The following is a 19216-nucleotide window of genomic DNA, read 5'->3' on the forward strand; positions in this document are numbered from 1 at the left end:
ACGTGTGAATTCGATTTCGAACTCGGACGTTCACTTTCAGGTTCATTTTTTTCTCTTAAAATCATTCTGTTGACTTTTCACCTGTTTAACGCGAGAATAGTATATCAAGTTACAAATAAAAATATATATCATGGCGTAAATTCATGTTTTAGTGGAGCTTTATGCCAAAATTAGCGATGTACGCCCTATAAAACGGCGCGTCTACAGAAGTACGCCATATAAAAAGGCCGTTATCTTTAGCTAAAATGCAACAGTTAATGTCATTATTGTAAGGAATTTCCAGGGAGGATACCTTAACCCGACCACTGCGTACTATGATAAATTCATTGTAAATAGTCTCTTTTAAAGAGAATTCCTATAGTTTTTTTCCTTTCATAGATTTTTTTTTAAATTCACATATATGATAGGAAAATTTGTGCTGAAAACAAATAAAAACAATGGGTCACCAGGCTTGTTTTTTTGAAAAATTGTTTTGAACACACACTGTGGCTGAAACTGCCAACGATTTTTCAACATTTTCATAATTATTTGCTTTTTTTTATAAATACCAACCAATATATACATTAGGACAGCACAATAAAATTTATTCTTTTTACAGATTTTATTATATACTTATTTGATATCATAGTCATATTTGTAATACTATATCCTTACAATAATGGGTACAAATGAAAAAAAAAATGTTTCCTATTCATTTTTGTGAACTTTTCCCAATGAAATACCCGTAGTGAAGAATATATTTTTAAATTTTGAAAAAACTGTTTTATAGATTTTTTTCCTGTTTTTCTTGTGTATGAATAATTGTATTGTGAGCATAAAAATGGCCAAAAAATGTATGGGTCACCAGGCTAAATTTTATGTTAAGACCGCTTGAATACAACACCTGCTAGAAGTTAAAAAACAGTTTTAAAAATTCTTAATTCTTTCTATAATTGAATACTAAATAATCTGAAAGGTGATATTGTCTTATCAGTACTAAGTCAATTGTCTTACATTATATGAATGACACTGTCTTTGTACTAAAATGCCATGTGAAAACACAACCACAAAATGGCAAGATACCTGTCAGGCAGAGTACTTGTCAATACAATATAAAACAGTATCAAAATTTGATTACTGATAAAACTTATCAAAAATGTTATTTCATTCAAGATTCCTCATATTTAAGATTGTCTGTCACATGTTTCAACAAATGTTGACTTCACTTCAGTTTTCCATAGAAAGTGTCGGCTGCGCAGAAAGATGCGCATAAAAAACTTTAGGAATTCCCTTTAAAATAATAATTTTAATGTCGAATGTTATCAAATAAACTTGACTAAATATATGAAATTACTGTGTTTGTAGAGCTACATGAACAATTAGATATCGTTTATAATAATTTTCAGTCAGTTGTCCATAAGCATTTACCTGGCACTCATTATGTTGGCCAATATTTTCGGGCGTTTACGTTAGCTTACGGAAGAACCGTACCCTGAAAATAGTTACATAGGTAGAAAACACAAATTACACGATGGCGTAGTAGTGTCTACGCTCGATACCACGGGTTCCAAATTACCGGCGTGCACCATTATATTTTAATTCAGTATAACGTAATGTTATCGGCATTGATTTTATTCTTATATTATTTCACGTACATGTAACATTTTTTTACGAATTTTAATTGTTTTCTATTGTAGATTTGAGCCGCGCCATAAAAACCAACATATTGGCTTTGCGACCAGCATGGATACAGACCAGCTGCGCAAGCGCATCCTGGTCAGGATCCATGCTATTCGCTTATGGTTTCTTTTATATTGCAATAGGCTTTGAAAGCGAACAGCATGAAACCTGCCAGGCTGCGCGCATACGCAAACTTGTCTGGATCCATGCTTATCGCAAAGGCACTATGTTGGTTTCTCATGGCGAGGCTCATTTTATTTTCTGGAAACACATACGACATGAAATCTGCCTTTCTTTTTTTTCTAAGATACTTCAAAAGAAGAATCGAAAATTCCTTCTACGGTTATCTTGAATACAAGTGTTTTTCATTCAGGAAATGAACAAGAAATGATGACTATTAGTTTGGCCAGTTAAGTAAGGGTGAATGTTGAATGTGCCACGGGTTGGTTGTGCCACACGTGACTTCCCATCTGTATTGAAGAGCCTAGACGTCATTTGCAAATACTTTAAACGCGCCATTTTTCAAATACACTTCTTGGAAAGCGCAAGCATTGTAAATAAAAGGACAACGAAACTGTGTTTGAAATACCGATTTGGACCACTATAAGTAATTTTTGACGTATTAAACATTTAACGTGTTCTGACAGTTCGTTATTTTGTAGATATATCGACATAAGATATATTATGAAATTCAGCATTTTGAGTTATGTGAACTCAGAAATACGAAAAGGTTAAATGCCATGTAGTCTTATAATGCTATACCATACTGTAAGGTAAGGGTGTACCTCGCACAGAGTACCCGGCATACTACCACAACCTACCCCAGATTCGGGATAGGTTATGATGTTTGACAGGCCAAGTTTACACAGCAGTATTCTTAAACTAAAGACTGTATCCGCTACTGTTACATCTCATTTTTTAACGGAAATATTATTTCATGTAAACATGGTCTTAATGTACTGATGAACTGAAACAGCGCCCGAGAACAAGGCAAAATATAAAAAATGGCACATTCAACCTGAGATCGTTCTCCCTTATGAGAATTTCCTTCCTGTTAAGTCTGCAGATAAAATTTGAAAACAAAGATATGGTCAGATGTAGGCAACAAAAATGTTTTTTTAAAAAATGCGAAATTAGGAGTGAGAAAGGTTTTGTCCGCACTGCTACCTGTAAATGCGACATTATGTTACTTGTGAAATACATTTTTAGTTTTTAATTCGTTTTAGGTTCAGACACCGAAGATAAATTTACGAAAATATATGGAATAATTATGATTCCCAGGTAAAAACTTTAACGGGCAATTCTATACTGTACTGTTTATACAAAACGAGCATGTTTATTTTATCTTTCGAATGATTAATATTACCGTTATTACATTATGTAATTCCAAAACTGTTTATAAATGTTAAAAAATGTAAATAAAATGAAAGAAAGGATGCGAGTGAAGACATTTGTAATGAGTTACTATAAATTTAACGGCCTTTCTTTTTATGTGGCGTACTTCTGTAGACGCGCCGTTTTATTAGGGCGTACATCGCTAATTTTGACACAAAGCTCCCCTAAAACATGAATTTACGCCATGATATATTTTTGTTTGTAACTTGATATACTATTCTCGCGTTAAACAGGTGAAAAGTCAACAGAATGATTTTAAGAGAAAGAAAATGAACCTGAAAGTGAACGTTCGAGTTCGAAACCGAATTCACACGTCAGTTTACTCGAATGTTTGAAGAAACTAGAAAATTAGTGCTCAAAATCACATTACGATGGGGAGCGTGAATGATCTGCAGCTCGTACTGAATATATCGCTACTATAAACATGCTGACTTTCAATGAAAATAAGTAGTTTTTCTTACCTCACCATACAGAATGTTGACAAAATCAACAGGAAATGCCGGTAATGGAACGTACAATATACCATGTATGTAGCGTACCCGCCGAAAATGCACGTTGGACACGGTGCGTAAGCAGCAAGTTTGTTTAGTTACATTATTTAGCAAGTTTGTTCACACTAGTAACGAAGTTGTTTATTTTAATTTTTCTTACATTGTGTCATAAAAGATAATTTTCATCAGGCAAAACATGAATTATAGAAGTGATTTTCGAATGATCGCGCGTTTTCAAAGCAATCAAAATGCTATAATATATCGCTAAAACTTTTTTTGGATTTCTTCAAGCCTCTTTAGTTTTCCAGAAAAATCAAAGTATATTGGTATCTTCGGCAATTTTTCATATTCTGTCTTCCACTCCATTAGAAGAGGGTTTGTGGCACCTAGACTTTTGCGATAGTGTAAACCCTTTTCCCTCCAATCCTGTGTGATCTACAAATGAGAAGAAAACCGTAAAATATGATACAAGTTACTTATACGCGAACATGGCTGTACTAGACATGAGTAGTTGAGAATATTAAACATAAGAAGCGAAGAGCCCCTAAATGTTATGTAAATCATGCCACTTCCGTTATGATTTAAAGAGAAATACTTACTTGGATAGTTACAATAAAGTGTATATTCATTATTTTTCCAAGCACAATATATATGCTAAATTGTCCACATCGTATTAGATCTTCCTCGCTTGATAAAAACTTTATATCACTTTGTTGCAAGGTGTCCTGGAATAAGTGGCATTATGATTTTTTCTTTATCTTTTAAATTATACCAGTCTATAAAGTCTTTCCAATTCCTTTTATTGGGTGAAAATCCCCAAGAACCAACAACTGGGAAAAGATAAACGAAATTTGAATGCGATACTTGAAGTATGTGATGTTTTTTTATCATTGAATGTTATTTGATATCCTTGTAACGAATAACCATTAATATCCGTATGATTATCATATGTCTTATGAACAACTTTTAAATATTTCCAGAAGTATTTAGAAACAGTGAAGTCATCCTCTAAAAAAACAGCAATTTCTGATGAATTCAATTTTGGTTTCCAAGTTCTTAACCATTGTCCATAGGTTCCTATGTGATATCGATGCAATATAATATCATAGTCTCCGTGCTTAAACACAAAGTTCCGTGCTGTCTTTAAAGTAATGTCGTCGATGATGCCCTTATCAGACCTATCAATCCAAACTTCAATTTTGATTAAATCAGAAAAATATTCAGCATCATTTCAGAGATTTAAGCAATCTGAGTAGTGAATGCGCCCTGTCATAAACCATAACAATTACATGTAGGTCAAACTGCTTTTCTTGATTATTAACTTTATTATCACTTATTTTATATTGACAACTAACACGAGGTGTGTAATTTTTACTCGAATGAAAATGACAATATGTTAGGAGGAAAACCATTATCACAACAGTAACAATTTTAAAGTTGTAGCCAAACTGGCTATCTATTATTCTTGACATCTTCATTTTAGTGACGAAAATTTATCGAACGGAAATCAAGCTTGTGTTATTTCTATATGAGTATTTAGCATCGTTTTATTCTGCGGTGTCGAAGGTCATCATTCAATAGTAAGCTGCAAAGCAACACATTTTGAAAAGGCACTTTTTAAAAGTCTTAAAAAGTTTCGTTTTTCATTTTGCAAATAGCCTTTGCTGCAGTTTAAAACTTTAGCGATTTTCTAATTATCTAAACACGCATTAATATGTTGTCGGAAAATGAAAATATTCTACGTATTTTCTAGTTATTTAAACATATTTATGAAATCTACATGGTTAACGTTTACCGCGTCTACAAGACAATATGTGTAAGCGATAAAACCAGTAACTTGACAAGACTGTGTACGGTGATTTATCCTCCATAATTTCGGTTGTTCGAAGTTTCCACAACTAGATGGCCAGCTAATAATATAAGGCAGTCTGACTATCGAATTATTTAGATTAAGACATATGCCCATATCAAGGGTACACTCTTTACATACAGTAGTGCTAAACCTTCAATCAAATTTGAAAAGTAAGAGGGTAGAAGTTCATGATGAAGACATTATTCAAAAAAAAAAAAAAAAAAAAACTCTTCACATACAGAAGTGTTACAATTTCAATCAAATTTGAAAAGTAAGAGGGTACAGGTGCATGATGAAAACGCTATTGGAAATAACAAAAAAGGGATTAAGACTTAAGGAAAGGTCTATAAACAGTTCCATTTATGTTATTCTTTCAAAACTTCTCATTAGGGTAGCCCCTTCAGAACTCACATAATTATTTATTACACTATCTCCAAGATATTTCGATCAATATTAGGCAACTGTAAATGTTGCACAGGATGGTGTCACTGTTCAGAGATTAGTATATTATCTTGAAAAATGTAGCTCGAACAAGACAGCAAGGACCTTTTGCATTCTCTGATTATCTATAGTTGTGCCATCGCACTTGCATAATAGCTTTAACTACTTTATGCAAATTAAATTTTATAAAAGAAATCAGTATTTGTTTCACAGTATGTATTAACGCTTTAGCTCTACTCCATACTAGTTACGTGTTTTAAAAGAAATAAATTACACGAGGCAAGTACTCCAAGTTTTCGATGACTTTCTCTTCATTTTTATTTGCTTTATTTAAGTATATAAACTATTCATGTTTGAACAATGTAGAATATTGTGATCTATGATCATTGGTAACTGTTGAGGAAATACAAGTGCAAATTCTTTGCGGATCGAGCAGAAAAGAATGCCAAGCGGAATGCCTAGCGTGTGAGGTAATAAATGTTCAAAAGTATTAAATACATGAATCATAACACAACTTTTAAAATAAGTTTCAAATTTAAAACTATGTAAAGCAGTTATCACTTTGTGTAGATAATATACACTTGGTGACTTTCTCAATCAAACGAAACGATATATACATTGACTCACGAAAAAGCATTAAAATACATGAAAATACTTCAATTTCTAACTTCCATTGCGTAAGAAATATTTTTAACAAATTTTGCAGTCTGCTAAATAACTGATCTTTAATAAGGCTCTCGAAGTCAATTGAAACAGACTGTTTGAAAGAATCATAGGATTTAAGTAGTTATCAAATCAGAGAACTGTTGAACTACCATAACGAAAACGCATGATGGAACTCCTCGAAGATTCTTCATCATTACGCAGTACTTTCAATATTACTATGAAAGTTGTCACACATGTTTAGATTCTATTTAAGATTGCATAGGATATTAAAAGAGAGAAAACACTGCATTGTTCAAGATATCTTAAAATGAAACTATTTTATAAAACCATCCCTGGAGTAGCTTAGGATTATGACAGCTTATACTTGAATGCTGCGAACAATACTCAACGCACCTTGCAATGGCGTGACAGAACATTAACTCTGCCAGCCCAAGGAATAAATGAGGATTAATATGCAAGTTAATTAATTATTTTTTATTCCATTTTACTCATTTATCAATTTCAAATAAAACGCCATTTCATCCGATTCATTTTGAAATTTTGATTATGTTAACAAAAACTGTTTTTACAATATTACGCCTATAAATATAAGGCTTTCATCATCAATACGGCAGGCATCGCTGTGAATGTTATAGTCCACGGTCATTTGTAATCCCGCTCGAAAGTGGTTGAGAAATATAGCCACATATACCAAATTATTCCTTGGTCTGAGACAAAAACAATACGTATGTATCTCTTCTGGGGACCGCGACTGGATCCGGAAATGACGTCATCAATATGGCGGCCGATTATGAAAATAATACTGTTGAATAATTTCTGCAAAAAAATCAGTAAAATTGCTTATAATATCGAATATCATGTCATTAAACAAGCCAATGGGACATTTCAAATATCTATATTTACGTTTTCTCAGGAAACAATATATTCAATTTATTTTAACTGTTTAATCTGTACCCAACCCACTTAATTTACAATGCATTTTACACGTCACATCTACCTCTTGATATTAACTCTTTTCGACTATACTTATGGACTAAAGGAAAAAATACTGACTGATCAAATTACAATATAAGAAAGCTTATATGAGATAAAGGGAGGTAATTCCATAAAAAAATATGTAGAATGTAGATGATAAAATATAATGAAGGGAGGTAATAAAATATTGTGAAGTTAATAGTCTTCATTTCTTTGGTGAGCTAATTAATTGTTTTACATGTTGGGTTATTAACTAAAATTATGTCCTAACATGTGTACCTGTTCTGCAGGAAAATGAAAAAGGTTGTTTGATGTCCTTGTACTGTTAAGTAGTTCCTGGATTTGTTTACATTCCATGTCTGAATGAAATGAAGAAACATACTTTAATGAGGGTATCCCTGAAAAATACCTAAGTTTATTTTTATTTCAGCAAATTTGATGGGATAGTCATTCAGGAGTTGTCTATCCTATTTCCAAAAATGTTATGGGGACTAAATTTTTTGGTGTAAATATCTCTTTTAAAAAATAACACACACTATTTTAATATTGTGTTTGTATTATTTGATGCACTTAGCAATATATATTTGGAGCCTAAATGTTACAATATCCGGTTTTAATTTTTTAGTTACAGTGTCTATATATTGATAATCATAGTCTTTACTACACTTAATTTTATATTTCAAGTATCTTTTGAACTTTTACTATCTGACATTTAGCTTTCCCGCAGTGATGTTACAGTGTTTCACGCTATTTACGTCGAGTTATTAGTATACACCAAAGGATCAGAGTAAAATATTAGTACTGGCGAATGATCAGATGTCCTTAGTTCAACGTCCGCGGTCACAGTTAAAAGTGTTACGTCTAAGGGTAACAACTTCTTGTTACTTAAAATACTTAAGGTAACAGAAAAACAAACCAGCAGCCATTAACAATAACATTATCTTTTTTGAAAAATTGTAATTCAGATACCTGGAAAATGTTCGCTCTCCGTACAATCCAACTACAGTATGAAGGAGTAGTCAGTGTACTGTCCTGATCAAATTTAGATCCAATCAGTAATATTCCAAATTTGTCACACAATCCAAGCTGTATTTAGATTATCCAAAGAATATTTATCTTTGAATCCAAAATGTAAATGTGTATCCTTCCAATGTTTAGTGTCAAAATTGGTAATATTTAGTTAGGAAGGCTTTTTCAATAGGTTTTTACCCTAGGTTCAGCCCCGTCCTGTGACAGCTTCTTATTTACATCATAGAAAATTCTAGCACTTCACGTATCACCATAAAACATTATTTAAATGTTACTTCATAACATAACTGAAACACACGTAAGACTTGAAAAAGAAATTGAATGCTTCAATATGTCATATTTACAATCATAATATCAGATATTAATTCAACCATGGCATAAGTACTAGACCCTGTCCAACAACAGGGCAATTAGCATGGCGCACCGGCATTTTGAAGCTCCGGCTTCTTTTCTTGTAATAAATTAAATTCAGATAAGTATGAAGCAGTTAAGTGAGATTCTAGTTTCCCACGTGAAGTTGTATTGCAAAGAATCTCCGGCCGTGTTATGTTTAAACTCTGTAGGAATTAAAACATTAATTGTATACTTATAGACAAATGTAATTACAAAGAAATGAGCATTTTTGGCGAAAATTTATATTTACTCATGAAAGAGTACTAAAAGAATGTTACAAAATCTCGCAAGAGATGTAATGTTTACCCCTATCTAACAGCTAAATATCAATTTTGGACGCGGGGCTTTGCATTCAACCCTTTGACTCCGTTACTTTAGGGGCGCAGTACAATACGATCTCGCTGGAAGGGGGTCTAGACCTTCTTTACAGCGCAAAGTCAACATTTTACTACAATAATTAATGAAACACGTGCTCTTAGCCCCTGCTATGTTCCAAAGCTACAATAAAGTTTAAATATATGTTATCCCCTGCTAAGTGAACCTCTAACACAATGTAGGCCAAATTGAGCACGTTTTGGAACAAGGATAAAATGAGCCGGCCTTCGGAAAACCAACATAGTGCGTTTGCAACCGGCATGGAACCGGACCAGCCTGCGCATCCGAGCAGTCTGGTCAGGATCCATGCTGTTCGCTAACAATTTCTCTAATTGCAATAGGCTTTGAAAGCGGATGCTGGTCGCAAACGCACTATGTTGGTTTTCTCATGGTGCGGCTCAAATCTGAAAAGAGCCTTTGGAAGCATTGGATGTAGGCAAGTGACATAATAGCAGACTCGGTTTGACTGTGTCACCGTAAAATATAGGCTTGGTAACCTAGTTCACTTGGGCTAACTTTCGATTCAAGTACATTCAAAGATGTAGGATTTTATTTCAGCTTTTCCTGGTACAGAAGAGACCAGAATAGCCGGCGATAAGTTTGTGATAGTTTTAATTTTGTGACCTTTATCCTTAGTGATGTATTTATTCATCTGTTCTAGCTTCCTGATTGTTTATGTTCAACTTCGTTTATTGTGTAACACTGTCGTAGAATATGCGTAATTATATCAAAATATTAAATATTAAATGTAGTTTACTTCAAATAACTACCTATGTGACCGATTAGAAAATTTTGCGTATGTATTAGCGACTTGTGCAATATTTAGCTTCTCAATTATTTACAACAACTAATATTTGCAACAAGTGCAGTTTTTTGACACTGTAGTTATGTTACCCAAAATTCTCTATTGTCTACGACAAGGAAAGAACTAAAATAACCAGTTTCCATAATATTTTAGACTAATATTGGAACTTCAGAATATGTAGGCATTCTAAAAGCAGTGGCATTATTGTCCAGTGTTGTCGTTATTTTCCGTGGATTTTAAATATCCTTTTTGACTTTGAACTGCTTGAAGAACGTCTCATTTCTGTGTTGTGCAAAAAGTATCTGTTGTATCTTTCCATATGATATGCGAATTCGATATCAAGTGATTTGATACGGTCCGGTGCGTTCCAGTATCGTACGTTCATCAATTCGTACAGAAGTCTCGCAGTCTGAAATAAGAGTGGCAGACTGTAACAGAATACGCCCGTCATCGAACTTGGCCTAATTCAAGGACCATAATCCAAGAGTGCCTGGGGCGATCTTGCTGGCTATCAAACCTGTCCGAGATATTATGCCCATAAACATTGTCAGCAAGTTTGTCGGATGAAAACTGTTTGACTTAAAGAGCTGGTTATCGAACTTGGCTGAGATATTATGCCCACAAATATTATCTGCAAGTTTGTGGAAGATCGGATGAAACCTGTGCGACTCAGAGAGCGGAAAAGCTAAATTTGCAGTTTTTCTAGTAATTCAAGGGCCATAGTCCTGAGTCGATTTAGCTGGTTATCGAAATTGGCTGAGATATTATGGCCATAAACATTGTCACCAAGTTTGGTCAATATCGGATGAAAACTGTTTGACTTAGAGGGCGGACAAGGCTAAATTTGAAGATTTTTAGTAATTCAAGGGCCATAGCCCAAGAGTGTCTGGGACGATTTTGCTGGTTATCGAACGTGGCCGAGATATTATGCCCACTTGTAAACATTGTCACCAAGTTTGGAATTGATCGGATGAAATCTGTTTGACTTAGAGAGCGGACATGCTTTTGGACGCCGACCGCCCGCCCGTCACCGGCCAGCTCGCCATGAGTGTTCACATAATACGGTACATCTGACATTGCTAGAAAAATAAGTCATTATTTGACAACGCAAATACCACAATAAATTTAAATCATTGATAACTTGTCAGCGATATGCTTACTTACAGGGACTTTTATTCTTTAAGTACACATTACAGAGCTGGATGAACCCAATGAAGAAACCCCAAACTAGGCATGGGCCCCTATGAGACATTTTGACATCGACTTTTGTATTTGTTGTCGATAAAAGTGACATTAACTCCGAAATATACATATCTACAGCAAATGTTACACTCTAGATTGCGATTAAGTGATTTTTTTTTGTAAAATACAGTGCATAGAGCAGACACAGAAGGAAAATCTACCCATATACGTGCGATCAAGATACTTACATTTGATGATAAAGTACAGACAAAAAAGTCAGACATTGATAACATATGAACATCAAGAATTAATCCATAAAAAGGAGATTCAGAAAATCTGGCAGAAAGGTGTTTTGCAAGAATAGCTGACTCGACATTGCTCACAAATTTATAGTTTGGATAACTGAAATAAACAAAAGAATGTCTTAGAATATAACATTAAAACAGTTTATGCAAGAAGTTAACAGGACTGCATAATTCCTTATTTATTGCTTTAAGCCATTTCTATGTTCAAACAGAGATATTTATACTCAATAAAATTTCCTGATTCACGACATACTTGTTTCGGTGATATAAGCGATTATACATGTATTCATTTTTAAACAAGTGGTCATAAACTAAAGAAATCAGTAAGTTTGCAGTCACTATACCATTATCATTTTTACTATTTTGTTCGTAAACTTGCAAAATCAAAATCAGAATACATTTTTGGAAGCACAGAATCAAACATATCTAAGTAACAAGAGGGACATGATGGCCCTATATCCCTCACCTGAGTAAAGTTGCTTGCTTGAACAAACTTCTTTACAAAAGCTTCAAAAACAAGAATGTAGGTCAGTAGGTCATATTCATGGTCACTGAAATTCAATTCTAAGATTAGTGGGCAAAACTGTACATGTCATCCAAATTTCTAGACTGTATCTTAAAGAACAAGAATGTAGGTCAGTAGGTCACATTCATGGTCATTGAAAGTCAGTTTTCAGATCGGTGTGCAAAACTATATATGTCATCCAAATTTCAAGGCTGTATCTTAAAAAAAAACGAAAGTAGGTTAGTAGGTCAAGGTCACAGTCGGGTGTCCCTTATCACTTGGGGTCATCAGATAGTTTTAATTAAACAGTCTAGGAAATATGATCTGATAATTTTTTAAGTATTTTTTCCTACATAACTCATATATCAAGTGACTCCTGGGACGGGGCCTCTTTTCACCCCAGGGACATAATTCAAACAAACTTGTTAGAGATCAACTAGGCAATGATTCATACAAAATATCAAAGGCATAATCCTTGAACTTTCAGGCAAACATATTTTTAAGGTTTTCTCCTATACAAGTCTTTGTAAAATTTTTGACCCCCAGGGCAGGGCCTCATTCACCACAGGGGCATAATTTGAACAATGTTGGTAGAAGTCTACTAGGCAATGCAACATACCAAATAACAAAAGAATAGGTCTTGCAGTTTCAGCCAAGAAAATGTTTAAAGTTTTTGCCTATATATGTCTATGTAAAACTAGTGAACCCCGTGACAGGGCTTTTTTTCACCCCAGGGGTAATTTGAACAATCTTGGTATAGGACCACAAGGCAATGCTACATACCAAATATCAAAAGCCTAGGTCTTGTGGTTTCAGACGAGAAGATTTTTAAAGTTTCTTTTCTATACAAATCTATATAAAACATGTGACCCCCGGGGCGGGGCCTTACTTCATCCTAGGGGGATCATTTGAACAGTCTTGGTACAGGCCAACAACTATATGATGCTACATATTAAATATCAAAGCACTAGGCCTTATGGTTTTAGACAAGAAGATTTTCAAAGATTTTCCTATATAAGTCTATATAAACCATGTGACCCCAGGGGCGGGGCCATATTTGACCCTAGGGGCTAACTTGAAAAATCTTGGTAGAGATCGACTAGATGATGCTACAAAACAAATATCAAAGCCCTAGGCCTTGTGGTTTTGGACAAGAAGATTTCTAAAGTTTTTCCTTTCGGTTGCCATGGCAACCAGAGTTCTGTACGAAATTCAATTCTCTGAACATTTTTTAAAGAAGACCATCTAAAAATCATCTCTGTGAAGTTTCATCAAATTTGACCTGATTGTTAAGGAGGGGATGTTGTTTAAAGTAAAGTGTTGACGGACCGACGGACGGTGAGCGATCACAATAGCTCACTCTGAGCCTTTTGCTCAGGTGACCTAAAAAGCAATAGGTTAGTTGGGGCTGTTTATGGGTGTTAATGAAATATGCAACAACCAACAAACAGGTAGCATCGGTTTAAGGTTCATTATATCGGAAAAAGAGTAGGTCTAAATAATTTAGGTTTGCGGGTTTGTTACTGAACAAAAGTTATATAAAAATATATATACCAATGGATTCGTCTAGGAACGAAGTATACGACCAGATAGTCAAACTACGACTACGACTCTTTCATAAGTCATACGATGAAAAATTTGATAACAAAATTGGTCTTTTTTTTTTCAAAATCAAGCGCTGCTTCAAAATACGTGCGGAATCCGTTAAAATGTATTAATAGACAGACAAGACATGTATCTAGTTCCTGCAGCCCTTTAAATTACCCTTATTGCTTTTAAAAGGCTGGCGATATACGTTTAAAAATATACTTTAGAATGTTTCAAACGATTGTTTTCATCGTCGTTTGTTGACAAGACGGACTACTTTTTAGTTGCTATAAATATGAATAGTTCACGGAGAAATCGTGTCCTATTCCCGTCAAATATAATAAAGGATAGTTCTTTACGCCGTTAACCTTAAGGGAGAGTTCTTTATCCCGATTATAATTCCCGACAGCTGTTATAGATCCAATAACACTATATAAATAGTACAGTCAAAAAGTATTGTAAAAATAATTAACAGTTTTTTTGTTCAAAATATTCTACAACCTCAAATGAAATCTAAATCATCTGTTTCATTGAACTTTCTTACCTTTTTCAATTGGTCTATTTAATTTAATAAAAGCGTTATCTTCCAAACTTTGTAAAATTTACTAACTTCCAAGAACATTACGTCTTTTGAATAATTTGACTACCAGACTAAGTCTAGTCATTTTCAACCTTCAGTCTGTGCCCAGAAATGATAATTACTATACAAAATACATATCGCAGCCATTTAAAGTATTCAAACCTGATGGAGCTATATTATATCAAATAAATGTAATTATGCCAATAACGGCCTTCATTTATGGGTTTTAGCATGCCTGCATCTTAAGCCTGACAACAGATCAACTTTATGATCTCCGCTGACGTCGTTGATAAGCTTAAAGTTTGTAAAACTTTGCGAGACCCCTAGTCCGAGTTATATGAAGGAGTGCCTGTCTGAACATTTTACGAACAGTTTAGTGCACCTTACGATTTCCACGAGTCTGTTGGATAGCTTCTTCACAGGAAATATATATTCTACATCGCAAATAGCGTTTCCGATACATGAGGTTTGGTGAAGCAATTCGGGCACTAGACAGCGACCTAAAAGGCCTCAGTCATACCTAAGGGAAGGTCCGGATTCAGAAATATCTTTATTTGATGGGGTGAGGCACCAGTTCAGAAAGAACGTGCCACCAGCGAGACGCATATCTCCGATCTGGAGTAGGAGGTAAGGTGTTCTCCCCCGGCAAAAGTTTAAAATATAGGTATGTAATGGTGGCCTCTGGTGGATTTTGGTCTGAATTGTGAGAAAATATTATAGCCAAAATAGTTGAGTGCTACTTTGATGAATATAGGCCTTCAGGTTTATCTTAGAAAGTTTTGAAAAACATATCAGGGTAAGTCTGTTGAACCAATATTGTTAGCTGTTCCTCTACATAAGGTACATATTCATCGAGTGCTTTTTATAAACAAGTACTGTCAAGAAGTCACGAAATCGCAAAATGTATAAAAAATACCGACAACTGAAACTGAAAGTACTTTTTGCCTGACTGTCTACCTGTGTTCCTCTTTGTGATTTTGTAATACTTTGCAATTCTGTACAAGACTGATGATAGACACATGGATGAAGGATTACATTTTACACAAAGTCTTGGAAACAAGATTATCTTTTTATATTAAAGAATTAGGTAGAACATATTCACAAACAAAACGCGTTTGTATACAGCATCTTCTGTAAATGACTGCGCTATTAATGATAAAAAGGGTGAAAGGGACAACAAGTTAAGTAATTAATGATGACTGTTTTATTTTGCAGTATAACAAATTCATGCATGTCCATACAATTAAAAGTAAATATTATCAATACACAATTATGCATAAAAAGGTGTTCTACAAAAGGAACCAAACTCCAACACATTGTTACTTTCCATAATCTGTACAGTTTGACAATATTCTTTCACGGAGGTTGCAAAGGGTACTAGAATGGTGTCGGCAGAAAATGTTTCATTCAATAATGTAGTATACCGACAGCTCAATAATGTTATTAAGTGAAAAAGCCATAACTGAAAGAACTAAACACAAAACAAATGCGCATGTCTACATAATGTCATGATGCTTAACAAGTTTTATTTGAAATGAACAGAAATGTAGGAAACTTTAACGAAGTTGTCGTTAGTCGTCAAAGAAGGGCCACAACTCCAGACAAAATAATCGATCATAAAAGTCAGGGCAAATGTACATATCCACTTCATGCCGTTGATGTTTACCAAGTTTCAATTCAGTTGGATGGAAACTGTAGGACTTAAGTTAACAATGTGATGAATTATTTTGAGGTCCAAACGGGCAACAACTCCAGAAAAAATAATTAGGCATAGAAGTCCCGATGCAATGCTCATGTCCCCTTCATGTTGATGATGTAAACAAAATTTTATATGAATTTGATGGCAACTGTATGGGTTAAGTTCTTCGACACAGGAGACATAAAATGAGTTTATTATATATCTTGAAATAAGTATGCTTTAAAAGTTTTCATAACGTAGTAAGCTGGTTTCATTTTAAACTGGTTTAAAGGGATGGATTAATTTAACTCAGTTTAAAGGGAGCTTTTATATATAACACTGACTTATGGCTAGAAGTCCGAGCCATAAATGTTATATGTCACCTTGTTATGATAAATATTTGTGCCACGTTATGTGAGCTGCAATACATTCATAAAAAGTTACAGACAGGAAATGTTTAGTTTTTGACGACTTAATTGTGACATTGACTATCATTCAAATCTAGTATGTGTCACATCGAATTATAACATTTAATAACCGTGCCAAGTAATTTGAAAATCCACTTAATCATGGAAAAAAATATTCTGACAATGAGAAAAACATTATTTGAATCTCACTTTCCACACCACGAAAAAAGCAGTAGCACATTAACATTGAAACATCATGAAACGTTTTCTATAAAACAAGTACGAAAGACTTATACTTTTTCAAAAAGACTTGATCATTAAGTTACATGGTTTATGTAGAACTATGCTAAGTGAATTGAAAAAAAATATTGTGCCAGTAGATGATTAATCGAAATGCACGTTTCTAATCTTCCATATATATATAATGTCATTAACAATTGTGAGGTTTCAAAGTATTTTGAAAATTAATATAAAGCAGGTTCTTCATGCATGACAAATATTTCGTTTTCCCTAATTCTTGATACTTCTTCCCAGATTCTCCCTATTTGTGTCTGGAAATATCACTACACATTTGTATTATTCATGTCACTATGTTACAATTTTTATGTTAAATCATGTAGAGTTATGCTCAGAAAACTGAAAAAACACAGCAATATTGTTGCACTATTGTCTGGCACATATTTTCCAAAAGAGTACACCTTTCTTAACTTCCATTACCGATTGTGAGATTTCAATGTATTTTGCAAATTAATCTAAGGCAGGATCCTTCATGCATGATGCATATTTCCTTTCTCCCTAATACTTGATATGTACATGTCTCTGATTCTGAAAATATGATTGTACATTCTGTATGATCCATCAAATAGTTCAGTTTTTTGTTGACCAGTGCTTCAAACACTTGTGGCTCTTTGGATGAGCATCTGAAATGAGAAAATTTAGTCATTTTTACACTAGTATAAATCTTACATGTTTCATTTATCCATAAATTATACAGAATTTATAATACAAAATGTAAAATGTTATATCTTAGAATTATAACAATATCAGTCTGACAGATATTATCAAGAAAATGTCATGACTTTATTAAGAAGTGGTCAAACAGTACCCTACACAAGTAATAAAGACTAAAACCTATGAATTTTAACAGATGATGTGTATTTGTCTATATGTCTTCAGACATCTTCATTTTCTACTAACACTATATGCACATGATCACTTTATGCTGATAATGTATACTATTTCTTTTGAATTGTTTGAAACCGTGAGTAGGCCTACACAATATACAAGTGTGATATTTTAAAGTAAAGGACATAACTCAAGAAAAAGTAATCTGAAATTGAAGTCTGGCAATGATATGCGGATGCCTACTTCTTAGTGATAATTTCATTTCAACTTACATTCCATTGTGACACAGTATGAAAACTGTAGGAGGAGAGGAGTACATTAAATAAAATATAATTGTTATAATCGTTGGCATAACATCCCTAAAATAGATAAAGGCCCTGACATTTATGGTGAAGATGTATATCAATTTGCAAGGGTATTGGATAGAAAGTTGGGGAGGAGCTGAGTACATACTGTAATATTTAATCCAAAGTCCAAAAAGGGCCATAACTTTAGAAATGTCACCAGATGTAAAATTCACTACAGTATGTGTATGTTTGCTGCCTGGGCATGGAGTTTACCATAATCCATTTGAATCTGATTTGCAGAAGGAGTTTTAATGCACAAGGTATCAAGGTAGCTGTGATATAATAATTTAAAAATAAACAAATGGCATATTAACTGAAGAAACAAATAATCAAATATGATAGTTCTGTCCACTTCCTGCTGATGCTGTATACCAAGTATCATTTGAACTCATAATTAGTATACACATGAAAGTATTTAATAAAAGCAGCAAGTATCCTGTACCTTTTCATGGTCTAGCCAAAGCTCCATAAGGCTGCATTGAGGGGGTTTATTCACCATAACATACTGTAACTGAAATAAAAGACCAACATGCAATTTATATATACATAAATTTTACTTCCACAATTAATTGTGTTTTCTCTTTAAAATACAATTGCTGACACTTTATATTAAAATGGTTTTGAGAAATACATGAATCTTAAATCAATTATTACAATTTGTTTAATAAATGCTAAATGTCACATTTATTTTCAAAACACTCAGACACCTACCTACGGAATGATATTTAGGAAAATATTACACAATGCCTGCTGACTGTTACAATTTACTCACTGACACTCCTATTGTGCTTACTGGTATAGTAATCATGCATGCTGGCACCTTTAACACGCTTGTTGACAATGATACCACGCTTGTTGACAATGATACCATGCTTGCTGACAATGATACCGTGCGTGCTTGAAGTTACAACTTCTTTGCTGCTTAGACCCTGATGTCTATATCATAATTTCATTTGGCAAAATGACAGTGCCGTGTACCGTATTGGAATATTTCAACATGTCATGGTTATACTGGTTAATCTGTAATGCATCCAAGAACAAAATTCACGAAGTGATCAACCAGTAAGGAAAATGTAATCAGGCACTAGGCAAAATAGGAGTAAGCATAATGTCATTTCAAAAGTATATGTCACATTTTGATAACAGGGGGCGCTATGTTCAAGTGGTCGTGTTTTTCCGTACTTTGAATAACTATTTGCCGGAAAGATTATCGAGGATATCCGAATATGTATAGAGATCTAACAATAGTTACTTCCCTTTTTTGCAAATCGCCATTTGTCTTAACTTTATTATCCCCCGCCGATGAATTCGGGAGGGGCGTATTGAAATGGCGTTGTCCGTCCGTCCGTCAGTCCGTCCGTCCGTCCGCAGCCATTTCTCAGTAACTAGCAGGTAGAATTTCATGAAACTTGAAATAAA

The 19216-nt window shown here is 34.0% G+C and overlaps 1 long non-coding RNA gene across 1 annotated transcript; it reads right to left on the reverse strand.

Moving 5' to 3' along the window:
• Positions 1-6447: 6447 nt before the first annotated feature.
• LOC128547961 (uncharacterized) lies at positions 6448-11657 on the reverse strand. Its single transcript, XR_008366818.1, has 4 exons — positions 11512-11657; positions 8449-10490; positions 7759-7838; positions 6448-7320 (listed from the first exon to the last, which is right to left on the reverse strand). It is a non-coding gene; the product is annotated as an uncharacterized LOC128547961 (long non-coding RNA).
• Between the last annotated feature and the right edge of the window lie 7559 nt (positions 11658-19216).

Source organism: Mercenaria mercenaria, chromosome 1 (genome assembly GCF_021730395.1).
Source record: "Mercenaria mercenaria strain notata chromosome 1, MADL_Memer_1, whole genome shotgun sequence".
Lineage (NCBI taxonomy): Eukaryota > Metazoa > Mollusca > Bivalvia > Venerida > Veneridae > Mercenaria > Mercenaria mercenaria.